The sequence below is a fragment of the Hirundo rustica genome, chromosome 7 (genome assembly GCF_015227805.2).
Source record: "Hirundo rustica isolate bHirRus1 chromosome 7, bHirRus1.pri.v3, whole genome shotgun sequence".
In the NCBI taxonomy this organism is placed as follows: Eukaryota; Metazoa; Chordata; class Aves; order Passeriformes; family Hirundinidae; genus Hirundo; species Hirundo rustica.
Genome location: NC_053456.1, coordinates 11,856,938 through 11,877,256, shown reverse-complemented (window position 1 = coordinate 11,877,256; position 20,319 = coordinate 11,856,938).

Below are 20,319 nucleotides of genomic sequence, written 5' to 3'. Positions count from 1 at the left end.
GGGATTTTTTATTTTAATTATTATTATTAGGACAAACAAAGAATTGCTATCCACCTAAACAACAGATCCCGGGCCTTTGGCTCCTGTGTAGCTTGTTAGACAGCAGCTTGTGTGGATGTACCTAGTGAAAACTTTTCTCCTTCAACACCTAAGTAGCTCCTGCAGCTTTGGTATAATGTCTCCCAGCTCCAGAGATAAAGCATTACCTGCTGTATATTTTTTCCCTTGAATTAACCTTTTGTCAGGTAAAGTCTTCAGATCCAACCACGACAGAGATGTGTTGTGTCTTCACTTTATCAGTAAAATTAAGGAATCCATTTAGAGTTCATGAATTCTTGCTCAGAAGTTATCTGAAGCAATAGATGTGTGACCAAGCTCCCGGAGATCAGTACTCTAGTGTAACTAATTATTTTTGGTATTTTCTAAATCTATTCTTTTTATGTTCATCTCCTCAGTTTTTGTCATATTTGACACAGACTTGAACAAAATACTTTGTCCTCAGTTGTCTGATTCCAGATGATGTCTGCAAAGAATTTCACCTCTGTGAGGTGCACACCGATGGTGCCAAATACTGCCTCTTGTGCACTGTGATAACTGATGAATTACAAAGTTAAAGAAATAATTAAAGAACAATACAGTTATTAAAATTAGTTCTTCATATCCAGTTTGATAAGAATTCACTTATAACTAAAAAAAGAGGCCCCTTTACAACTAAAAAAAGAGGCAGACCAGGTTGGTTTCTTTCTATTTTCAACACAAAAGGTTGAGCTGTTTCATCTCAAATTAAACTAGAAAGTACAGGAAAGAGCTATATTAATATACACATAAGCCTATGGGATAATTCAGTTTCTATTTGAAAATGTTTTTGGACTGAGACTAAAAATGAACCCAACCAAACCTCAAATCTGAATTTTATGAGGAGGTGAAGAACATAAAGGATGACAAGTCTGAACTGAAGAGCGATAGTATTTGTTCAGTTTTCCCCAGACATTGTAGTAAACATGATGCTGCTTTCTAAGCTCAGTGTGGTGCAAATGCAAAAGATGTGTTGTGTCACATTTTGATTTTAACTCAGTGAAATACTTTTCAGTTTTTATGAGTTTGCAAACATGCTGTTACTTAATAACACATCATGGCTTAATTTGATCGTTTAAGCAAAATTTCAAAATGCTAATAAAAGTAAAGTATACTCTAATTCCCCCCTCCTTTTCCTAGTCAGCATGAAACAGAATTGAGGTATCTTAACATCATGCAGGTTTCTTGAGTTCACTGTTTTCCAGTCTCTAAAAGAATGTTTAACTTCCATTGTCATCAAAAATTTTTAGAGGCTTAGTGGAGCTGGTTGTGATTTATCTTGGGAGGGCAGCAGCAGCAATGTGAACTGTCAGAGCAGCCTGCCAGAATGAAGCCACATCTAGGCCCAGTATGGATTTCTATAGGCAAGGAGAAAAACTGCTGTGTGAAAACTGTCTGTGAGATAATAAATGGAATATCCCAGCTCAGAGCTCTGCAAGCTCTGCAGAGAGATGAGTTGGTCCATTGTAGAGCATGAGCAGCCAGTCCACTGTTTAAACCTACAGAGCAGATATTGAATAAAATTATCTTTGTTAAAATTATTGTGTTGTTCTAAGTGAAATATTTGTAGACAGTGTTATCTTGTAACAGCTTTCTGTAAATAAAATGAGGCAAAGTTAACTTTTTCCCCATGTGAAAAAATCTCCCAAATTCCCCAGGACTTGTTAGTTGCTGCAAAATGAGCAGCACTGCACAGATAAAATTCCCATCATCTAGAAATCCAAACTGTTTTAACTGAGGATGTGATTTGCATATGGCAGACGAAATTCTGCTGTGAATTCCTGCCATGGAGAGAGGGATGAGGAGCTGCTGGTCATACCTCCGTGGGCAGGGTCTGGCTCAGTACCTTTATGAAAGAAATCTGATTTGTGTGCTTCTTCTCTCTGCAGAGATCAAAGACAGTTTACCCAGCTAAATAGTGAGGGCTAGTGTAGATTTATGGAACCAATTTAGAGAATTAATAAACCGCACCATAAATCTTGTTAAGGTCACACTGTATGTGATTGTGCCTATATGCAGACATGGAAATTTGGTATCCTTCCAAGTGAGAAGACTAGCTTTCTTGAGCTTAGTTACAGTAAGTAATTAAATTCATGCCCCTTAAATAATGGATCATTGAGGAGAGTGTTGTTGGTTGTTTGGTTTTTTTGGTTGTTTGTTTTTTTTTAACAGAGATTTTTAAATTATGTGCCCAACCCTTCAAAGTACAGAGCACTTTAAACTGCCTTGGACTTTGGAGGGAGCTGAAAACGTTTTGCATCTTGCAGAATCAAGGCCTTCAAGTGGGTCTGAATCAAAACACCTATGAACTTTGAAAATACTTTGTTTGGATGCAAATGCTAAATCCTCAGACCTATTTTTTAATACAAACCAATATTTACAGTTTGCATGGTCCTACGATTTAGCAGCTAGCAAGTATGGTCTGTATAATAGATTGAAGGAACATGAATAAAAAGAATCATCTCATGAATAGAAAGGTTTAAAATAGATGGTATAAAAATAGCTTGTTACTTGGGAAATTTTCACATCCTTAAATCTTACGGAGAGCCTGAGTCTTGATCTTCAGGGGTTTGGGTATTGTTGTTTGTTTTAATTCCCCTTAGGTCAAACTCTGCCCTGATAAGTAATCCATTCTCTCTGCTGTACAGATATAAATCTTCTTCTACAAGATTTTGGCCCACTAATTCCCTGTAATTAACCTTTGAGATTTTCTATATATTCATAGTTTTGCCATGCAAAAAAGACAGTTTCCTCCTCAAATTTCAGTTAAGGTGCATATATTTTTATTATTATTATTATTATTATTTTAACTTGGATGCATGAGGAAAGGTCAGGGACATTACTGCAGGTCCAACCTTTCCTTATCCCTAGTAACCTGTGAACCATTTTTAGCTGTGTTTAACGTAAGGCAAGAGGAATGTTTCAGGTCTCAAAGACATGGGGTGTCTGCCAGCAGACCACCAGCTTTGTTTTTGCTGCTGTGTGTGTTTCCCCTTGTCCAGCTCCCACAGGAGCTGATGTGCTATTTCAGGTCAGTGGTGGGACACAGAGATGTTGCGCATCAAGGTGGAGGTGCAGGGACATGCGGGAGGGGAGGAAGGACTGAATGTGGAAAGAGGTTCTGATCTATGGATCAAATTCATCAGAAAATGGGAGTGGGCAAATCTGCTGCTCCAGAGCAACCTGTTCATATTCTTGATCTGTGTGTCAGCATTGGTAGTGAGGTTACCATAGCTCTGGAATGCCTGCGAAGTTGTTTTTTCATTAATCAGGAAGCAACAAAGCTAAGAGACTGAAGGTATTGCATTAAGAGTGGTACTGCATCTCATCCTAGTGACAGGGTTGGCCAACTTCTTTTAAAATACATGTGTAAAAAAACTGCAATCTCCTCTATAGCACCATCTCAATTTTTATATCCTGCATGAGAGAACAGTCTCCCTCCAACAAGCCATTTCTAGCTCTGGCTCTTGGTTTGAAATGCTGCCTTGAATATGACATGAAAGAGATATGATAGTGTGTAGGAAGAGGAGGAAATACAGTGGGAGGAGAGAGACAGCAGCGTAGCTGTATTGTCATCTGTCTTGATTATTGTTCCAAAAAAACCCCCCGTGTGTAGTCACCTGCTCTGATGTCATTTAGTTTGAAAAGCAAGAGGTCCTGACCCTGCTGAGTGAGGTTGCTGGGGTAGTTTTTCAGAGGATTTTTCTCCCCTCTTCTCTCAGCCTGGCGGCGTGTGGCGAATTCTGCTTGGCCAATTGCAGTTGCGAGCTCAGACTGTTAGCCACAAGAAAGGGTAAATATCTGAGAAGTCCCGAAAGCCATTCAGGTGGCTTTCAGGCTCTTGGAAGGATCCCTTCCCCCAGAGTGGCATTGCCTGTGCAGCACAGCAGTCCCTTCTCCCAGAGCTAACCAATGTTTACAGAGTTAGGGGACTAAGATGCTAAAGACATCTAAGACCTGTTGAGGGCATTTCATCTGTCTGCCCAGTTGCATATTAATAGGGTACACTGTAAACCAAGACTTGCAGCTGAAGGGCAGGCGGCTTAGCTCAATTCTTTCAAACTGCTGTGAATGTAATTACACCTAACAAATCAGCCTTTGAATGATGCCCACCAAAAACGAAGCACACACAGATTTATTGCCTGGTCTGTGTGTGAGAAAGGCAGAGAATGCGATTTGAAAGAGGGAGAATGAAAAATTAAAGGATCCCATACAGCGCAGAATTCTCCCTAGACGTCTAAATTGGAAAAGAGCAGCAAGGCTTTGGTTTAATTTTAAAATACATCATCAGGTGTTCTGCCTCTCAGAATGCATCATATCAAATCCGTGGCTACGGAAGAGGTACACAGCAGGGTGCAGAACCACACACTGCAGAAAATGGGAAACACACGGTGACAGCTCTGTTCCTGTCACTCATCCAGGCTGGTCCCGTACGGCCGAGCAGCTCTGACTGCCTACCTTGAAGTGCAGCACTAAACATATGCGCTTGCCTGCTTCTGACAAGGGAATAGCAGTTGTATCACTGACTCCCAAGGATCTGGAGTGATTTATTTTTCCTAAGCATTCCTGATAGGATATTATTATATGTTGGCTTATTTCCAGCAGTCAGGGTGACATCCAGTATTTTAGCATTATATTCAAAGTGCACGCACACACGTATCAGAAAAAGGACTCTAGCTGAAAAAAAAAACAAAACCCAAAAACCTAAGGAAAAAAAACAAAAACAAGTGACATGAAAACCTTACACTTTCTGAATGCTATGCACATACTCATCAACCAGGGATAATTAGGCCTGTTGAAGCCAGTGAATACTGAAAACGTACAGAGGGTTTATTTGTTGCACTGAAGGGGTGCAATAACAGGTTTGGTTTCTTTCGCTGTTTGCCTGTCAATCATACTTTTAATTACCTAATTGTTAGATCTGTTAACAGCCAAGACTGGTTGACAACTTTAGGGTAAAGGGCCTAATAATTTTACTGTCAACAGTACTCCAGTTTTTTCAGTACAAGGAAAGAAAACAAATGCAGCCTTCAACACAAACAAATGGAAAAAACAGCTCCAAAAGCAGCATGAAGCAAACGACAGGCAAGCTGTAGCACACTCAAATGATCAAGCTGCTGTAAGTGGATGAGCATTGTGCGTGGAGTTGCCTGCTCTGGGGTTGTTGTTTGCCTTTGCCTAAAGTCTGAATTGAACCATAATTTGTGCTAAGCATATAGAAAGTTTGAGAAAATCAGCCTCAGTTAAAAAGTGAGGTCATTTGTGCAGTGTTTTTTCTTTTTATCTGCAAGAAGTTTTGTTGATTGTTTTCATTCCTCCAGACGCTTCTGGTGGTAGGAAGAACCAAATCTTGACAGTGCTGCTCAAAGTAAGCATGACTGTCAGGACAAAATACTGAACTTGTACTGGCAGTGTCTGTGCCTCAGCTGCACAGCTGAAAAACGTCTGGGCCATGTAAAAGGGAAACAAGAAACTTCTGAGAAGTCCCCCTGGTGCACACTGAGCTTTCTAGTCCAGTGTCATTCAGACAAAGAATCTCATTCCAGGAGACAGCATAGCTTTAAAGTAATTTTTTCTTTCTTCTTGAAATAATATCTTCTTTCATACCTACATACATGCTTTGTGGCTAATATATTGGCATACTTCTTCATTATTAATATGGCAGCACACAGAGGTCAGAATTATGATAGATGCTTCTCTGCAATCAGCTATATACAAATAATTTGTAAGGCATAGTCTGGCCTAAAGATATCACACACTATTTTAAAAACAATTCATTTTTGTATTTGCTTTTTATCTCGATCTTCATTTCTGTGGGATAAACCCAGAGATTGCTACTTTACTAGGAGCCCAGTATTTCTGTAGCTGGAGTGGAGCATTTGATGTGACCAAAGGTTTACTCCTATCTCTGGAGCCACTAGTTCAGTTTTCTCCTTTTAGATCAGTGTTTAGGCTATGGGAGTTTGCGTCACGATGAGGTAATGCTTCTATTTTGTCTTTTATTGATTAGCTTTTTTTCCCACATTCAGAGTGCAAAGGTTTGTAAAGCATAGGACACTTTGTCTGGAGCTGTTTAGTTAGCACTATCCCTACTAAACCTAGTTACTTTTACTATTTCCATGGCAGTTTTTAAAATACTGTTACTACAAAACCAGCAGTATAAAATACTCTTGGGCAAATGCTCTGCCAGCCTTTAATCAGTTTCTTCCTCAAATAGTGGCCAAGAGGAATAGTGTCAGTTTATTCTAGATTTTAGCTCATCATGGTTACAGATTACTGTTGTATTACTTGCTGTAATACACAAAGAAAATAAAAATAATTTCTACAAGAGGCAAGCTAGTTGCAGCCTATTTCCTATCTTGTTTCTGGAGAAGAGGGGCTTAAACCAAAATATTTACTTTTAGGGAATGTAAAAATTGCTACTCTAGACATGTATATCATTAAAGGTTCTGATCCAGAGATTATTAACGCCCATTATTTAACTTGTATGAATCCAAAGAGGCTTAGATCAAGCTATAACAGGCAACTTCAGCACATTTGTACAGGATCTGGTGGACTGCAAAAAAAAAAAAAAAATGTATTTCATAAAACCTTTTCATGCTACTGCTGTTGACATCCCCACTGACAAGTCCAATGTCATAATTTCACTGTTTCCAGCTGGCATTAGATTTTGGAGCAGAATTATGGCTCTATTCCTCAGTGTGTTCACTCGTCCTGTAGCAGAAGTCAACATAACAGAAGCCAACTGAGACAAACTTGAAGTACCCTGGTAGGGTTTGCTGAGAGGTGCACAAGGAGAGATGATGATTTTTTTTTTTTCCAGTTTTAAACTTGATGCACAGAGATAAGAAAATTACCGGGAGTTGTGTTAAATGACCCAAAAATTAACAGTATGCTATTGTTTCTAATCTTTGCTTTTTTGCTCTTTTCTTGGTATCTTAAAATACTTTTTACAAATTGCTTACAGCTCGTATGTCTGCACATTAGCAAAGCAGAAGGTTGCTGTTTTATAACACAACCATGGGTTGAGTGACTGGTACCAGGGTGTCCCTTGAGGGGATATGGGTCTGCTGCTGACTTTTCCATCACAATAAAGCAAACTTCAGCAGGATTGGTGTAATAGCAAGATCCAGGTCACAGATATAGATAAGGAAAATCACTCCTCAGTAATGGGGTTGCGCTGGCTGCTCAAAGCCTGGCTATCACCAATACCCCTCTTTCATTCTGTGCAGGGTAAGAGTGCTTGTAAAACTTCACTGCCTGTTTCTTGGTAGATATCTGATGTAAATAAACCTGTCCAAAATTATAGTCTGTGCCCTGTGTGTAAATCCAAGGCTTTTCCTTGGTGCCTCCTGGGATGTGCCCTGTGCCCTTCCGCCTTCAAGTCTGAGAATTGTGTGGGGAGGCTGGGGGGTCCCTTGCAGTCTGCCTGGGGGTGGGAACTCATGGGTTCTCGCAAGGCTGCCTGCTTCTGGCAGCTTCTGCCCCTGCTCTGGCTTCTGAGCGATTTCTCTCTGAAGATTTCCTCCAGCCCTATCCTTGCCTCTGCCTCTGCTCCGCCAGTGACTCCCATGTTTAGGGTCACTCTGGGTAATTTTGAGAGCCAGACTCAGGTGGACTCTCCTAAAGGAACCTCCAGTCCTTGCCCTTTCTGCTGCAGTGGACTGACTGCCTACCCTGGTGTCCTGAGGTGGCTTTTCTGTGCTTTCTGTGGTTACAGTGACAGGCTAAATGTTTGTTTGTTTGTTTGTTTGTTTGTTTGTTTTAAATTAGTATTTTGGGGTGCATGGTGGTGTGCTCTGTTCTTATTTCTCTTTTTAATTTTGACATCATGGTGCCTGTGTATTTGACAAGTTTCTGCCTGTCTCACCTGGATACCTTTTGTTCCAGCCTCTGGTATACTTACTCTTCACTCTCGGTTCATCTAGTTTTGATGTATATTTTCAGCAACTCGGTGCTTTCTGTTCAGAAATGCTTGTTGGGGGTTTGGGCTGTTTCTCTCAGTTTCTCTCAGATCTTTATTTTGGGATCACCTAAATTATTCACCCCATGAATTATCTTTCCTGTGTTCAGGAATCTTTGAGATCTCTATATGTAGACATGGATACCAAGACTCTGAGCAATAAGTTTTAAGCAAGAATATATTTCCTGTGCTTATTCCAGGAGCTGAAATGTTATTTCCATTCTCAGTCACTATTTATCAAATGAATTTTTTGTCTATTCACCAAATATTTTAGATAATTGGATCTTATTCTTTTGTTGTTCGTGTTTCATGTTAGTAGGACATCAAAGTATTCACTTTTAAATTATTTCCTTAATTTTTGTATTTTGAATACCCATGATCTGCTTGATCATGGACTGAATTCTTCTTTCCATGCTTATACAAGGCTTGGAATTTAGTGCTCCTGTTGTTCCAAGTCCCTTCTTTGTTCTGTGCTCAGAGATGTTTTTATTGTCTTCCTGTCAACTGCGATCTCTTCTTTGCTGTTGCTCTCACTGGACTGAAAGGCTTTGTACACTATTTGCCAGCTAATAACATGAGACAATGCCAGGCTGGCAAAATGTGTTTGGCTTCTTACAAAAATAACTGTATGCAGAGATTCATGACCTGATTACTAGTTATATCCTCTGTGTACGATTACTTAACTAACTTCCAGTAAACCCAGGAGCGAGATGACTCCTCCACACTCCTTCCTCCTGTAGGCTATGCTCCCTCCTTCTCAGCTTAAAGCAACTGCAGCTGAACCCCCTCATCTCTGGAGGTACAACAGTATTGCAGTGTTTCCTTCCCTGATCCTTCCGTCAGTGCCTGCGGTGCAGGCGGGATGCATGTGCTCGGGAGGGGATTAAATGTGTGGCATCGGTGCCCAGGTTTGGGAAACCCCCAGTGTAAATGGGCTGATCTGGAGAGCAGATCACACAGACAGCCTCAGACCCACAGGGAACTCAAAGGCGTGAGACAACAAGGAAATTTTCTGGTATTTACCTCAGAAATACTTGACCTGTCTGAGGACTTCACACCGTGTGTTGAAGGCCAAGAGTTCTTGGCGCCAAAGCCGAACCCTGAAGGGAGATAATCAAATTTTCTGTATTCGCATGTAAAGAAATCACCCTACACAATGAAGAATTTTTTTTTAAAAAGCGGAGTATTTTGACACAGTCCTATCTCTGAAATAATGCATTTTCAAGACTACAGGGGAAGTTGTAGAGCAAAGGGCAGATTTGAGTTGGGTCAGGTTTCTTGCAAGCTGTATATGCTGTACGGTGCTGAATTTGGTTCCAAATGAATTTGAATTTGTGTTGTTTCATACTGTTATTGTTTTGATTTTTATTATCTGTATTATCCTAACACTAAATTCTCAATGTAGAAGAATCTCACTGTGCCTCGGTTTATATAGACACAGCACAAAAACAGCTCTACCTGCTGAGTTTCCTTTCTAAGAACAAACTAGGAGAAGAACATGGTCTGCCTGAGAAACCATCATGTTTAAGACATGTGGTCTGTGACCCGGGGAATTCACCATGAAGAATTTTCATAGACATTTTGACAAGCTTCCAGAGATGTACATATCCTTATCATAACTGTACATAAGTCCAATGAAATCTGGAACTAATAGTACATAAATCTTTCTACTCGAGTCATAAATAAGATGTTCTAGAGCTGTAGTATTGTAATAAAGACTGTATTCATAGCTTGATTATTCTTTTTTTTTTTCCTGTCCTCATGGGAGCTGTGTTCAACTCCTCAGCTGATGTACTCCTAATCTCTGATCATGCATTCATTACCATAAAACATACTGCATGTACTTTGAGCATGAAATAAACCAGAAATTTAATACCATGCTCTTTTTAGATCCCCATTTCAGGTTGTTTATACAAAAAAAAAAAAAAAAAAAAAAAAAAAAAAAAAAAAAAAAAAAAAGTGGTTGATCCTTCAGTTTTTCTTTAAGGAAAATTGACAAGCTGCTTTGAAGACTTGCTTTGAGGCTAAGTTATTAGTTTTGCTGTGGTTTTAAGGAAAAGGTGAAGACAGAAGGTGAAATTAGATCAGCAACAGGCTAAAAATCCTTTCCCAGAGCACCTGGAGAGGTTAAATAAACTGCATATGGCCCACATTGAATTTACACATTGTTAAGAATTCTGGGAATCAGGGGGAAAAGTAGGTAGACTGCTAACTTGCCGTCTTAAGCAAAAAACAGTTGGGGAAATGTTTATTACAGTCTCAGATAGGCGTAATATATAATGAGACATACATCAAGCTTATAAAATACAATTCCTTAATTTAAATAAATCTCTGTGAGTCTAAGTAGGGTCCTGCATACAAGATCCTGAAAGCTACCCATGCAAGGTAGCTTTTTGTTTGTCTTATTTGCAGTCAGGAATTTAGGTTTGGGGGTGTTTTTTGGATGAAGGAAAGGGTTGCATTTGTTTGGGGTTTTTGCTAAATTACAAATGCCTGCTCTCTCTAGGCTTGCAACAACATCTGAGTTGTTGCAAGCCCAGAGTTTGCTGATGCCCTGAAATAAATAGCAATCATGGCATGCTTTCACCCAAGCATTCAGGGTATCAGGGATGGTTCACTGAAGTACTGTTGGATGCTATACACTGACAATGTGCTTTTGTTTGTAACAAACTCTGAAGCCACAATCCTCGCCCTTCTAGTGTTAATCCAAGATCTTGGCTTGCTTTCAGGCTATAGAATTAACTGGGAAAAGTTGGAACTGCTTGAGATCTCCCAGCTGCCTTGCACAACGGCTTTTCTTCCAGTACACCTCCTGAAGGCAGTCAGAAGCAATTAAATGTTTGAGGGATGAAATACTATGGAATTTTGAAAAACTTGCAGAGATTAATTTAAAACTCACTGTCCTTTAATTGCCAAAACACAATAGGTGGTAGCATGTGATTTATATGTTTCTCCTGGGAAAAATTAACAAAGTCACATTTTACTTTGATATTTTTGTATGGTTTGAGTAGCTTGGTTCTTTCCATATTGTGCTCTGGGAGTGATTCTTCCAGACTATTTTGCAGAAAATACAGACTCCCTACTGCTAAGAATAGTTGCTGAACCTGCAGAGATTTTACTGTTCTGTTGTTGTGCCTCGAGCCCTTCATTGATCCCACCAAACCTGTAGCATCAGCCCACGGAAAGGCCAAAAAAGCATGAAAATCCTGGATCCTTATCTAGATAAGGAAGCCTAAACTGTTCAGGCTGATAGATTGCAACTGACACCCCTTGACAAAACCTCGTTGGAGGGAGATTTCTCCACAGGATAGATTGATTGCCAGTGTGTACGTCAGGAACTAGTTGAAGAGAATACCTCTGTTCTGGATTGTGTCTTATAAGTCCCACCTTTATAAATATAGGTACATCTGAAATATGTATTGATCTTTGGTCTATAAATACATGGGAGGTATGCAGCTCTACTAATGTCCTAAGTTTGGCCTTTCTGTGCTCTATTGACTGAAACGGTATTTTTGACTTTCGTAGATGCTTCTGAAATCTATTGTAAAGAGTAAGAGCGCAAGGTCTTGGCAAGCAAGCTCATAATTTTGTGCTGTGTGGCCAGGTTAGCCTTTAAGTATGCATGTCTGACAAGAGGTTATGTAAATAAGCATATTTTTGTGTTGAACTCAAGGCAATGGATGGGAGGCAGTAAACAGACATGTGGTGGCTCATGTGATATCTTTGCATCTGAATACTTAGAGGCATTGAGAAGCAGCCCAACATAAAGACGGCTGTGTGAATGGTATGTGGAGAGGAGAAGGCCAGTAAAGCTCATTGAACATGAAGATCTGTTGTGCTTGACACCACATCAACACACAGCCAGGTACAGTGACTGCCCAAAAAGGTTTCACCCTGAAGAGTTAAGAGAGTCACATAATGGCTGCAGAAATAAACAGTCTGAAATAATGCAGCCAAATGCAAAATCCTACATCTATGCACAGAGAATGTAGATCACACTTAAAGGGTGGAGATCATTCTCATCAGTGCAGTGGCATGCAGTGGGGATTGGGGTAATGACAGAAACCCAGGTAATTCTGGATTCCCAAACAGCGGCTGTCTCTTAAAATGGCAAGGATGATTATTGGTTGTGTAAGGAGTAGGAAGATAGGGAGACAACTCCGGGGTTACTGAGCCTCAACTTCACAGAGTGTGTGGAAAAAATAGAAACAGCATTTAGGACAGAGCTACCAGAATGAGTTGAGGACTTGGAAAGATCTTTTGATCAGTGGGAGAAGCGAGAGTGATGTTTTGTTGCCAGTGTAACAGAATGACAGATGAGATGCCCACAACTACTATTTGTGGCTTTAACTCTACTAATAGACATCTTATGGACACAGCTCTCTGGATGCCCAATCTGGTGCATTTTGTATGGTTACATGGTGCCTGAATCCTTCTTGGACTGTGCTGGAGTGGATTAGGATATGAACTCTTGCATAAGACATCTTACATCTCAATTTTGAGATTGTTAAGAAGATGCCAATACCTGAGCTTTGCAGGGAGGTTATATCTGAATTTTAGCTTTGAAGTTTCAACCTTTCTCTACTGTAAATGAAAAGAATATTAATTCTTATGGTCTAGTCTCTTACACAAAATCAGTGGTAGCTAGCACTTTGATAGCTTCTCGAAAGAGGTGCTTAAAAAAATAATTCTCAAAAGTCAAAGCTTTCTATTGTGTTTCCAGATAGGAAAATAGATGAAAGCTAAGAAGATATGCCAAGTAATTCCGAAATCAACTTTAAAGCACACGATCATGTCTTGGCAATCTGAAAGCAGTGTGTGGAGAAGAGAAAAGGGGTTGGCAGAGGAATGAAGAAAAGAAGTATTCTACAAAAAAAGAAATGGCATGTCTTGGCAGAGAGACAATGTTTGCTAACCTGTTGAAGGGTTCAGTTGTAAAGGAACTGTGTTCATGAGAACTGAAATAGAGCAGAAACCATTTACCACTTGATGTTTTAAAGCAAACTGCCAAATAAAATTCTGAAAGGTTTCACTTTGCAGATCAACTCGACCTTATCATGTGATAACATAGCAGGAAAATCTGTGCTCTCGCTAGGTTCTTTAATAATGCATCTGAGAAGACAAGTCACATTCTGCTCTCAGTTACAGTGGAGTAAGCCATAATATCTCTGTTGAATTCATATTTATTTTGGCATGGCTGAGAAAATGAGGTAGTCCAAAAGGTGCAGAAGGAACAAAATCAGTCATTTGGGTGATAAATCCCAAATATAGTCCAGGAGTCGGATGTTGAGCAGGGCAAATATTAGTCTGCAGTGGGTGTGCTTGAATTTTAAAGGCCAGCAGATACTATTAAACTGGTCTTACTTTTTTAAACTCCTCTTTATGTGACTTTCTAGATCATCTTTTATAAAAATATTTTGCATGCAGTGAGATAAGCTCAAGAGAAAAGTAAAATCATGGGGAAAAGCACCTGAAAGAAAGTGTGGGAAGGTGAGCCTCCAGGAGCCTGGAGAAGACCCTTCTTTGTGGGTCACCAGCTGTGGCTATCTTGTGCAGACGGTCCCTGGTACCACAGCTGGGCAGTGCTCCTTCTCTTCTGCAGCACCATCAGGAGTGCCGAAACACATGGCCAACCACCTCTGATACCTTGTTAAAAATTATTATTTAGACTGAGGTTTTACTAATCAAGCAGGGAGCAGCTGAACTTTACTCAGCCAGACAGAAGCCCTGTTACCCCTATCCAGCGCCAGATAACCCAGCTCATTGCTCACCGGGAGGATGCGCAGGCAGCCACTGAAGCTGTGTTTGGATACATAGGGGTTTTGTCCAGCTTGAAAGATGCCTGTGTTTGTACTCCCCAATTAACTTTGCTGTTATCTGTCTGCAGCGTGACGGCTCGGCTGCGTGTGCTGCTCGGGAGGGCTCTGCCGTGAGCGCAGCCGAGGACGTCAGCGCGATCTATACAGCCAGGCTGTCTCATATGGATTGGGCTTGGTATGCAAGGTGTTTCTGCGGTGACTCGCGTTTTCTGAGGAGCAACTCTTGTTACACAAAGATAGGAGAAGGGTTAACGCAAGCCCTTTTCAGTCCCCCTTCTTTCCCCCCTTGCCAAACACACACACACTCTCAGCAAAATCTCTAAATCATGCTCTCTTCCTGGAGCTCCAAGACTGTGAGCTACACATAGGACCTCTGTAGCTGCACAGTGCCACACTATTCTGAACGAGATGCTGAAGGCACTTGAGTTTCTTTTACTCTCTCCCCTCCCCTCCGCCCCAGATTTAACCTAGTTTTTATGGCATGAACAGCCCCAAAGAAAGTCGGAGAGAAAAGAGATGAAGGCCAGAGAGCAGAGGAGGACCAATGAAAGAAGCAGTAACCATTCTGTCATTCCTTTGGAGAGCAACACTAGACACCTTTAAATGCAGAGAGTGTCCTCTGCCTTTTTGCCAAAGCCCTTTTATCTGTGTGAATAAAAAGGGAGGCAGGTCAGCCTAGTTTCTGTTGCCAAATAAAAGCATGAATAAATTAGGCTATTCTTAGTAGGCAAGTGAAAGGGAAGGGGGGGGGGGGGGGGGGGAAGTCAGTATCTATTTCTAAAGCAATTTCATATTCTGCCCCAACTGTTTGCACATGATAGAAAGGGGCTGGAGCTGCCTACTATTATGATTAGTACTATTGTTATCGCTGAAGGGCCTCATTGTTCTAGAAGATGTTAGGTTTGCACGATTCACAATCCGTCTCTATTCACCCAGGAAAGGTTAGGAGAGAGGATCTGATATTCTGCAAAGGGTTTTTTCCCCCCCTTCCTCCCCTTCTCCTTTACTGGCTTAAGGCAGAAAGCAGGCAGAAGGTCTCCTATTAACTAGAATTAGGAAACAGGGATCTAGGTGCCTGGGAACAGCCGCTCCGTAGCTCTAATCCCAGTGAGGACCTTAATTGTATCTGGTTTAACAGTTATTCATGCTATTTTACTGCAGGCAGGCACGGTGATTAGGGACATTGGTTGGAAAAATCTGTTCATTAGCCTAATAAAGGCTGCCTAAGCCTGCTTGTTCAGCCACTAATAATCCAACTATTAGTGCCATGCTAGATGCCTTGGTATTAATATGTGTAGTTTACTAGTGTCACAACAGCAATATGGGTCAGTTTAGTGGCTCCTTGGTTTCACAGTCAGGCACCCTGTGCCGGTGCAGGAAAGAGAAAATGAATGAGTGAATAAGTAACAAAAGAGATCACACCATATAGCGAACCCCCAATATGTTCTCTCCTACAACTCAGAGGCAGCCCAGGAGCCTTAGGAACAAGGTTGTTTGAGGACAACAAAATCAGCCCTTTCCAGTGATGGATGTTCTTGAAAAGCAGTTTATTTTTTCATAGGTGGTTCACTCGTTTTCTTCACAGACGCGCTTTGGCTGTCTATCAAATATTAACAGAGAGGGATTGTTGGGGAGAAGGGCGTTCGCCATCCTCCCAGCACCACGCAGTGCATGGGCAGTCACACCTCCCAGCAAGTGATGAGACCAACACCCAGCCTGGGCATGTCCAGGTTGTCTTTGGAGGAGGAGAAAAGGAGGTATAATTGTATTTTTTCTCTGCTTCCTTGATTTCCTTCAGACGATCTGAACTTTTCCTTTCCTGATAGAAGGAGGTAAAAATACTGCTCACACTTTAGGGGATTCATCCGCCCTAAGCGTAATCCTTGTGTTGCTAATTAGAGTGTCAGTGGTTCCTTTGGTAATAAAACCCTGTCATTCATCTTTCTCTTTTATTTATGGGAATGATTTGTTTCATTTTCCACCAGAAGTTGAAAATTATGCTAATGTAATATTATAAGTGAATTGGTGCTAGATATCTTTCTATAGAAGTTATTTCCAAAGATTTTAATGAGCAATTAGAACATTTAAAGCTGGATTATTGTTTTTTCCTAGTATAGCTGATCTTTCACCTGCATGTTTTCAATAGCTTTTCCTGTGAGACATTATATATCCAAGTTTGCCTTGACTTGACTCCTAATCACAAGCATACAAAATTAAATATGAACACACACTGTGTATGTCTGTTAACAGCAGTGACAACTGTGGTGAAATGAGAAAAAATAAAACAAACAGACAGGTAGGTGACCTGTCACTACCTCTAACTATCAACCTAAATTCAAAGGATATACATTCTACTATGCCCTTAAAACAAAAATGGCAAAATCTCTCATCCTTATGGAGAAAAAACAGGCATCTTCATCTTCACTGAGCCTCACCTGCTCTCTTTTTAATCCAGAAAAATATGAATCCCAGCCCTGCCACAAAGTGCAAGAGCCAAAATCCATCGCTGAGTGCTGAGTAGTCTACATGAAAATGATATTGCATAACTATGAAAGAAGTTGTATATTGCTTTGTACCTTTGGGATAGGTAGATATCTTAACACATCTTTTTTCAGTTAATTACGTTATTTTCTCTTCTAGGTGTGTATTTTAATTGCAATTGCTATATATTCACTTATAAAGGATATTATTTTAATCCATTTGATTGAAGTCTCATGGGTTTCATGTCAATGGTATTTATTATTTTTTGATATTTAGTGATGTTAAGAGAGAATATACCAGGTGGGCACAATCACTGCTGCCTCCACATGAAAATGTCTACATCTGGGATGCTGGTGGTACACTAAGTGGTGCTGCACATTTCATAAATTTCAGTCAAGTGAAAAAGTGTATTTTTCATGCTCCCATGATCATCAGATTCCTGTGCTCCAGAACTCTGCTTCCAGAACTACTGATGCAAATGTCATGTAGATTTGGGCAGCAGTGAGGGATGTACTTTTCCTTGCCTGCAATATTTGGCTTGGAAAATCTTTGAAAAATAATAGTGAGAGGCCTTATGACTGATATTTTCTAATGTTTAAGGTTGGAATTACATGTTTTACTCTAAAAGCTGGAGTATTTCTAGGACTTCACTGAGAAACTTCCCATGTTCTCGTATTTCAGACATGACAGATTGTATCTTTTTAAGTAATTGTAATAGTTTGGAAAATATTATTAAAATCAATTCCTCCTCCCTACAGAATTAATCACAGGTGGTTGCTTAATACGTGGAAATCTTCAGGACTAGAAATAGATGTCTTTGTGTGATTCCTGCTGTGTCTCCCTGCCTGATGAGAAAAGCTTTATGTTGTAATACATGATAATATTTTCTTTTTATATATATAACTTTGTTAGAAGTAATCAGATTGATTTCCTGTGACTGAAGAGACAGGCTGTTGAAGAGACTGTTACTGAGCTTGAGGTACCTTTGAAAGTTCCTGTATGTTGGCTGCTACCACATTGCATTATAATAATTTTATTATTACCATGTTTTCTTTTGCTCTTTGACATTCATCTCTACAACTCTCTCAGCCTTACTTTTGATTTTCTTTTAAAATCAACGGTGATGGACATAGCAATATGTTATAAATATTAAACTTTTGTAGGAGTCTAGCAATAAGACTGATCACAACTTTAAATAATATTAACAAAAAATTGTTGCTACAGATGCTCCTGTGTTGAATTAGTTCTGTAATGAGAGCAGAAGAGGCAACTCTCTCGTACTCTGTTCCCAACAATGATGGTGTTTTGTGAAAAGTTTAGCAAGAAAAATGAACTTTACATGACTAGTCTTCATAATCTGTAAAATTATTATAATTGCACTTCCAGTCTCCTGAGAGTCTCATAAGATAGAAATATCTTGGGACTTCTGAATGAAAAGCTCAGGAAAAAACCTTTTTTACTGGTTGCTTGCCTTAAAAAAACAGGATCCTTATTTCAGGAACTAATTGCTTTTTAGCTGCTTTATTTATTTTGGAGGGTCTACCTGAGATATAGGGGTGCAATTGGTTTTTAGCAAAGTGAAAAAATAACTGCTCTGCTAATGGATGTAGGGGAGTTAAAGTGAATAACTTTTTCTACTGGGGTGTTGCTAGACGTTGCAATAAAAACTGTATATTCTTCAATTATTTAAAGTGGTCAGTGAAATGATTTTGCCATTGCATATTGAAATCTAGCACTGCATTATCCCTTCTCAGGGGTCATTCAGTGAAGAAAGGGCACTGTACCTTATTTTATTTCAAGCCTGCATCTAGAGGGATAAAGGATGAGAGTAGAGGAGCCAGAAAGGAAAAAAAAAGCACCTAAATTTCGGAGCAGATGTCTTAGTTATGTAGATTAGATGTCTGTATGGACTGTGACAGTGCAAGACTTTGACTCTTAGGTTGCTCTAATTCCCCTGCATATAACCTCAGCACTGACTAGCAAAGCTGAAGTGCTCATGGTGTTTGTTATAAACACTGAAATCGTGGATATGGGTATTCAAATTCTGAAGAAAGGAAATCAATTGCAGGACTGGTTGTCAATTGACAACTGAAGAATCTAAAAAGCTAAGCAATCACCTTTCAATCGTATTGCATGCATGACCATCAGCTGTTATTTCATAAGACGGAATTTATTTTGTTTCACCAGCAAGAGTTGCTTTCAGCCAGAAGCTCAGTGGAAACTTCTAATTCATGTTACCAATAGTTCCTGAAAAGATAATTCAGTCTAGACTTTGGTGCAGTTTTAATTGGATTCCATGGATTTTAGATAAGCCTATGGCTGGAAGCCTAATTCTAAGAATCCTTAAGGAGCAGGAAATGGTAACTTTTATTTCAACACCTGCTAAAGAATGGCCATGGAAATGTCTGAAATTCCACAGGTATCTGGCTGGGAAAAAACCCAAATAAATCCAGTTGTGGCCTCACTTTGTGTTTTCTGAATACCTGGAAGTCCACATGAGGGTTTTCTGAGATGCCTCTTGTCCACCTCATTGCTTGCTTTGCCTCAGTGCTGACTTCAAATTCACATCCTGAGATGAAAACAGAGATCAAAGACATTTGTGGTAACTTACTCTGTGACCTTATTCAGCCTCTCATAAATCCCCTCTAGGGAGGGAATGACACTTATTCTACCTGCTGGTAGCAGGCTGACTGCCATTTCTTAGCTGCTTTCACCGTAGATGAAACCTTTTAGGTTTTCCACACACTACCAGTATTTATCTCCTCCAATACATAAGGACACAGTTATCTAGAGTGAAGAGTGTATTTTGCAGCAGCCTGCTGAAAGAGCAGACGAACAGTGAGTTACTGTGAGGGACTGTGCTGTCTGATGGAAAGAACACTGGATAGGGATTCATGAGATTTGTCATCTATTCCCTGCTCTGCCTTGTGCCTGTTGAATGACCTTCAGCAAGTTACTTTCTCTCTTTTGTCTCAGCTATCATTTTACCTGCTAAGATGTGTTAATGAAACACTCTTTTTTTATAAACTGCTAGGTGCTGATGAATAGCACTGATGAAGAGTACTGTACAAAAGCTAAGTGGTATTGAATATGTGATTGCATTTGGCTTCATTGAATTATGACTGATAGTACAGATACTGACCAGCAAGTAGCTTTAACGGTCCAGGAGATATTATACAACTATCAAATTTTCTGCTTGTCTTTATGAGTCTCAAAAATAATGATTTTTGATTATTTTATTAATAGATTACACTGATTAATTAATTATTAATAGATTACACTAATTCTGCTTTCTTCTGTAACTTCACAGAGAAGCTAAAATCTTGGGATCTGCTGGCATTTATTTTATTTGCTGACCTTGGGAGGGAATGGAGCTCAGGATGCCTATTTGTATTAGCTAATTTAAGATTAGTTAAACATAGGCTGAGGAGTCTGGAAGACTTGTATTCAGTGCAATTTATTGTGCCTGTGCAAACATAAGCTGTAGAGTTTCCTCCAGCTGTGACCCATCGGCTCTCCTGGGTTAGTGGGAGCCCAGTGCTGTACCCATAAGCTGCAGGAAGCAGAGGTGGCTGAGATGCTCTGTGGAACACCCTTGCTTGGGAATGGTAGGCAGATTTAATACATCCTTCTGTTTCTGTGTGGTCATGCCTGCTCCTAGACACAAGTAACAGGGAGGTGGCTTACATGATTTGTCAGAGATCTGTGCTGAAATACATGTAGCTAAAATTTAGGGGAATATTAGCAGACCAAGAAACCCTAGAAAACAGGCCAAGGATCCACCATTGCACTAAACAAAAAGTTCACTACTAACCTCAAAGGTTTCTTGTTTTTAAAAGGCTTTGTCCTGGTGCAGTGTTTTTCTGGCTTCTTATTTAATTTCATCCTGAGGTTCTCAGCTGTGGTTACATTGAGGCTCTGGTTTCTCCTAGCACTGTCTGAAGGATTGGTAAATTCAGCCTGAAAATCCCAACTGCTTGA